This window comes from Heptranchias perlo, chromosome 1, assembly GCF_035084215.1.
Source record: "Heptranchias perlo isolate sHepPer1 chromosome 1, sHepPer1.hap1, whole genome shotgun sequence".
Classification (NCBI taxonomy): Eukaryota; Metazoa; Chordata; class Chondrichthyes; order Hexanchiformes; family Hexanchidae; genus Heptranchias; species Heptranchias perlo.
In genome coordinates, this window is record NC_090325.1 from 174466473 (window position 1) to 174472732 (window position 6260).

Sequence of the window (6260 nt, forward strand, 5' to 3'; positions counted from 1 at the left end):
TAGAGAGTGAGGAGGACATAAAAAAACCTACAAGGGGATATAGACAGGCTGGGTGAGTGGGCGGAGATTTGGCAGATGCAATACAATATTGGAAAATGTGAGGTTATGCACTTTGGCAGGAAAAATCAGAGAGCAAGTTATTATCTTAATGGCGAGAAACTGGAAAGTACTGCAGTACAAAGGGATCTTGGGGTCCTGGTGCAAGAAAATCAAAAAGTTAGTATGCAGGTGCAGCAGGTGATCAAGAAGGCCAACGGAATGTTGGCTTTTATTGCTGGGGGGATAGAATATAAAAACAGGGAGGTATTGTTGCAGTTATATAAGGTATTGGTGAGACCGCACCTGGAATACTGCATACAGTTTTGGTGTCCATTCTTAAGAAAAGACATACTTGCTCTCGAGGCAGTACAAAGAAGGTTCACTCGGTTAATCCCGGGGATGAGGGGGTGGACATATGAAGAGAGGTTGAGTAGATTGGGACTCTGCTCATTGGAGTTCAGAAGAATGACAGGCGATCTTATTGAAATATGTAAGATTGTGAAGGGGCTTGATCGGGTGGATGCGGAAAGGGTGTTCCCAAGGATGGGTGAAACTAGAACTAGGGGGCATAATCTTAGAATAAGGGGCTGCTCCTTCAAAACTGAGATGAGGAGAAACTTCTTCACTCAGAGGGTGGTAGGTCTGTGGAATTTGCTGCCCCAGGAAGCGCTGGAAGCTACGGAAGCTACATCATTAAATAAATTTAAAACAGAAATAGACAGTTTCCTAGAAGTAAAGGGAATTAGGGGTTACGGGGAGCGGGCAGGAAATTGGACATGAATTTAGATTTGAGGTTAGGATCAGATCAGCCATGATCTTATTGAATGGCGGAGCAAGCTCGAGGGGCCGATTGGCCTACTCCTGCTCCTATTTCTTATGTTCTTATCACCATCCCTGGGTATGTCCTGTCCCATGGACAGGACAGACCCACCAGAGATGGCGGTACAGTGGATTACAGTCAGGAGGGAGTAGCCCTGAGAGTCCTCAACATTGACTCTGGACCCCATGAAATCTCTTGGCATCAGGTCAAACATGGGCAAGGAAACCTCCTGCTGGTTATCACCTACCGCCCTCCCTCAGCTGATGAATCAGTCCTCCTCCATGTTGAACACCACTTGGAGGAAGCATTGAGGGTATCAAGGGCACTAAATGTACTCTGGGTGGGGGACTTCAATGTCCATCACCAAGAGTGGCTTGGTAGCACCACTACTGACCAACAGGCATGGCTGCAAGATTAGGCCCTGCAGCAGGTGGTGAGTGAACCAACATAAGGGAAAAACCTACTTGACCTCGTCCTCACAATCTACCTGTCGCAGATGCATCTGCCCATAGACAGTATTGGTAGGAGTGACCACCACACAGTCCTTCTGGAGACGAAGTCCCGTCTTCACACAGAGGACACCATCCAACATCTTGTGTGGCATTACCACTGCTAAATGGGATAGATTTAGAACAGATCTCGCAGCTCAAAACTGGGCATCCATGAGGCGCTGTGGGCCATCAGCAACAGCAGAATTGTATTCCACCACAATCTGTAATCTCATGGCCTGGCATATTCCTCACTCTACCATTACCAACAAGCCAGGGGATCAACCCTGGTTCAGTGAGGCGTGTAGAAGAGCATGCCAGGAGCAGCACCAGGCGTACCTAAAAATGAGGTACCAACCTAGTGAAGCTACAACACAGGACTACATGCATGCTAAACAGCAGCAGCAACATGCTACAGACGGAACTAAGCAATTCCACAACCAACGGATCAGATCAAAGCTCTGCAGTCCTGCCACATCCAGTCGTGAATGGTGATGGACAATTAAACAACTAACAGGAGCAGAAGGCTCCGTGAACATCCCCATCCTCAATGATGGCAGAGTCCAGCACATGAGTGCAAAAGCCAAGGCTGAAGCGTTTGCAACCATCTTCAGCCAGAAGTGCTGAGTGGATGATCCATCTCGGCCTCCTCCTGATATCCTCACCATCACAGAAGCCAGTCTTCAGCCAATTCGATTCACTCCATATGATATCAAGAAACAGCTAATTGCATTGGATACATGAAAGACAACATCCCAGCTATAGTGCTGAAGACTTGTGCTCCAGAACTAGCCGCACCTCTAGCCAAGCTGTTCCAGTACAGCTACAACACTGGCATCTACCAGACAATGTGGAAAATTGCCTAGGTATGTCCTGTCCACAAAAAGCAGGACAAATCCAATCCAGCTAATTACCGCCCCAAAAGTCTACTCTCAATCATCAGCAAAGTGATGGAAGATGTTGTCGACAGTGCTATCAAGCAGCACTCACCAATAACCCGCTTATCGATGCTCAGTTTGGGTTCCGCCAGGACTACTTGGTTCCAGACCTCATTACAGCCTTGGTCCAAACATGGACAAAAGAGCTGAATTCCAGAGGTGAGGTGAGAGTGACTGCCCTTGACATCAAGGCACCATTTGTCAGAGTGTGGCACCAAGGAGCACTAGGAAAAATTAAAGTCAATGGGAATCAGGGGGAAAACTCTCCAGTGGCTGGAGTCATACCTAGCACAAAAGAAGATGGTAGTGGTTGTTGGAGGCCAATCATCTCAGCCCCAGGACATTGCTGCAGGAGGTCCTTAGGTGGTGTCCTAGGCCCAACCATCTTCAGCTGCTTCATCAATAACCTTCCCTCCATCATAAGGTCAGAAATGGGGATGTTCACTGATGATTGCACACAGTGTTCTGTTCCATTCGCAAACCCTCAGATGGTGAAGCAGTCCGTACCTGCATGCAGCAAGACCTGGACAACATCCAGGTTTGGGCTGATTAGTGGCAAGTAGCATTCGTGCCAGACAAGTGCCTGGCAATGACCATCTCCAACGAGAGAGTGTAACCACCTCCCCTTGACATTCAACGGCATTACCATCGCCGAATCCCCCACCATCAACAATCTAGGGGTCACTTTTGACCAGAAACTTAACTGGACCAGCCACATAAATACTGTAGCTACAAGAGCAGGACAGAGGCTGGGTATTCGGGGCAAGTGAGTCACCTCCTGACTCCCCAAAGCCTTTCCACCATCTGCAATGCTCAAGTCAGGAGTGTGATGGAATACTCGCCACTTGCCTGGATGAGTGCAACTCCAACAACACTCAAGCAGCTCAAAACCATCCAGTACAAAGCAGCCCGATTGATTGGCACCCCATCCACCACCCTGAACACTCACTCCCTTCACCACTGTGCAATCATCAGCGAACATCCCCATTTCTGGATGCACTGCAGCAACTCGCCAAGGCTTCTTCAACAGCACCTCCCAAACCGGCGACCACTACCACCTAAAAGAACAAGGACAGCAGGCACATGGGAACAGCACCACCTGCACGTTCCCCTCCAAGTGACTCACCAAGCCGACTTGGAAATATATCGCCGTTCCTTCATTGTCGCTGGGTCAAAATCCTGGAACTCCCTACTTAACAGCACTGTGGGAGAACCTTCACCACACGGACTGCAGCGGTTCAAGAAGGCGGCTCATCACCGTCTTCTCAAGGGCAATTAGGGATGGGCAATAAATGCTGGCCTTTCAGCAATGCCCACAACCCATGAACGAATAATAAAAAACACCTTCCTGCCAGTGGTGGTGCAATTGCACCTTGCTTTTGCAACTCCCAGCTCCTCAGCCTCTGCTGTGGAGAAACTCTTGTGTTCGAACCAACTCTATTTCTCTGATATTTAACTATAAATAATATCAAATCAAAGTATATAAAAATAAACAGTATGCATCACTTTAAAATAGGAACTGAATTAAATCAACCCGCGCTACTCCCATTATTCCCATCTCTCTAGCCCTGCTTCATCTGGAAATTACACTTGATCCTGACTCTCTATGTGTAACACCATGGGAGATTGACTATTAAAATCTGTGTAGGGCATGCACTGCCTGTCAACAGGAAATAATGTTTGTGGACATGATATTTGGTCATGCTTGTCTGCCAACATTTCCCATTCACTTTTGCAATACCAACCGTCAAAATATAGTTGTTGCCTCTGGCTGCTGGGTGGCTTTGTAGAGTGAGCTTCTGATGTCTCTCCCAACTTTGTTGCCATCTTGTATGTGTGTAAAAAAAAATATTCTTGAATGGCAATGCTATGGAAATTTACTCTGCTTTTTAAAAATAAAAGTGGTAAGCTGTGTATATAACAACCCTGGAGATTGCTTTTTCTACATTTATTCTGCTTCTACAGCCTTAAGCATAGTGCTTATGATGGGTGTCATTCTTGGCATTGTGTTCGGTTGCATAAAGAGAAGCAACAGGAGCAGTAGCAAGCTGGCCTACTATAAGGAACAGCTGTTGGCTGTCTCGGGTGACCTAAGGTAAGGGGGTTGCTAGAAGAAGGCACTATCCAGCCCTTAGAGTCATGTTCCTAGAATTGTCTGAGAAGCAATGCATGAGGAGGCTGCGTTTCTCCAGAAAGGCTGTCACAGACCTGAGCAGCCAATTTTGTGCACAGCAAGCTCCCACAACCAGCAATGAAATAAATAAATTACTAGCTCATTTGTTTTAGGTGTTGGTTGAGGGATAAATGTTGGCCAGGACACTGGGAGAACTCCCCTGCTCTTCTTTGAATAGTACTGTGGGATCTTTTATGTTCACCTAAGAGTGCAGATGGAGCCTTGATTTAATGTCACAGCTGTAAGAAGACACCTCCGACAGTGTAGCACTCCCTCATAACTGCACAGAAGTGATATCCTAGATTATGTGCTGATGTCTCAAGAACAAGAAACAGTTCCTATTGTTTTAACATGCTGAATACCTTGGAATAAATTTACAGAAGACACCAGTAACAAGCCATTCCTGTGACCCCTCTACATGAAACTGACAATTGGTGGTGAAATTCTGGATTATGGAAAGTTTATAACATTGACTTGTGCCCACTGTGAACAAGGTTGAGAAGGTTCTAAATAAAATTAGTTTGAACAGTGAATTAAGTTTCATCTCGTCAATTGGGGACAGTTTTAAATGTAGCTCCTAGAGGTGAAAAAGACAGTGTTCAACTTCTCTGCCCTCCCTTGTCCCCTGCATAGTGGTGAATCCTGTATCATCATGAACAATTTTCAAGCTTTCTATATTATTTGAAATTAAAATATTTAGATTTCCTCAATATTAGGAGTTAAACAATCAAAGTGCAGTAATGTGTTAGGGGGATGGTGACTACTCAGCCAAAAATGAAACTAACTTAATTGTACATGGGACTAAATTTTACTCTTTCCAAGTTATAGATTGAACTATCTACCTCAAAAGACAAGGTAAACTGGAACCATAGGCTAAACCCAGTTTAAGATCACAGTTGAAGTAGCTGATAAATATGTATGAGTTTAAAACTCAGTAAATGGCTATAACAAACTACTGAACAAGAAAAGGCTACTTATCCCCCTGCAAGCTGGTTTCTTCCAATAGACTGTATGACTCACACGGAAATGGATTCTTGCCTAATCTCTGAAAGGAATGAATAACCACGGCTGAAGTTTCCAAGACATTCTAATGTCTGCATGCTTTTCACCTTCAATGTAATTAATAACCAGTTATTTATTCATCTCACTTTCAATAGAATTAATCAAAGTGGCGGAAACTGTTTTTGATGTGTGTCTATTTTTTCATATCTGCTACTTCGGGGGGTGGGGGTGGAATCCTTTTACACTCTAGTCTTGGTTAATTAATTTTATTAGAAACACTCCCGTGGTAGATTAAAATGAATAATCCTGGAGAAAATGATTGAAAACTGCTTTAAAAAAAAGAGTTCAAAGAACTTGAAAAGCTGAACTGAATAAAGACTTGCAAAGTTGTAGCCTTTGATTCTAGATTTGGAGGTAATAAAACATTGGAAACCTCTCCCTCCTCCCAAAATTTTAAATAACTCTTTGACCTCGTTTTTTTAAAAAAAACCTTTAGCAAGAATGTTATAATGACTTCGGTGAGCTTTAATTTGGAGGAATGAACCTTAGATAATCTGAAAAAAATCTAGGCATATCAGTTCAATGCAAAACAGTGGTACTAACAGGAGTGAAAGATCATTGGGACAACATACTTCTTCCACCTTTCAAGTCAATTTATTGGCAACAGATTGCAATAAACGCTTCGTCTTCTAACCCACCCACAAGTAGAAATCAGAGAATAAAAAGTTAAAGCAACAGAAAGGTCAGGTTCCTGCTTGTGACTGGGTTGGACGGGGTTAATAAGGTGTTCCTGCTGAGCT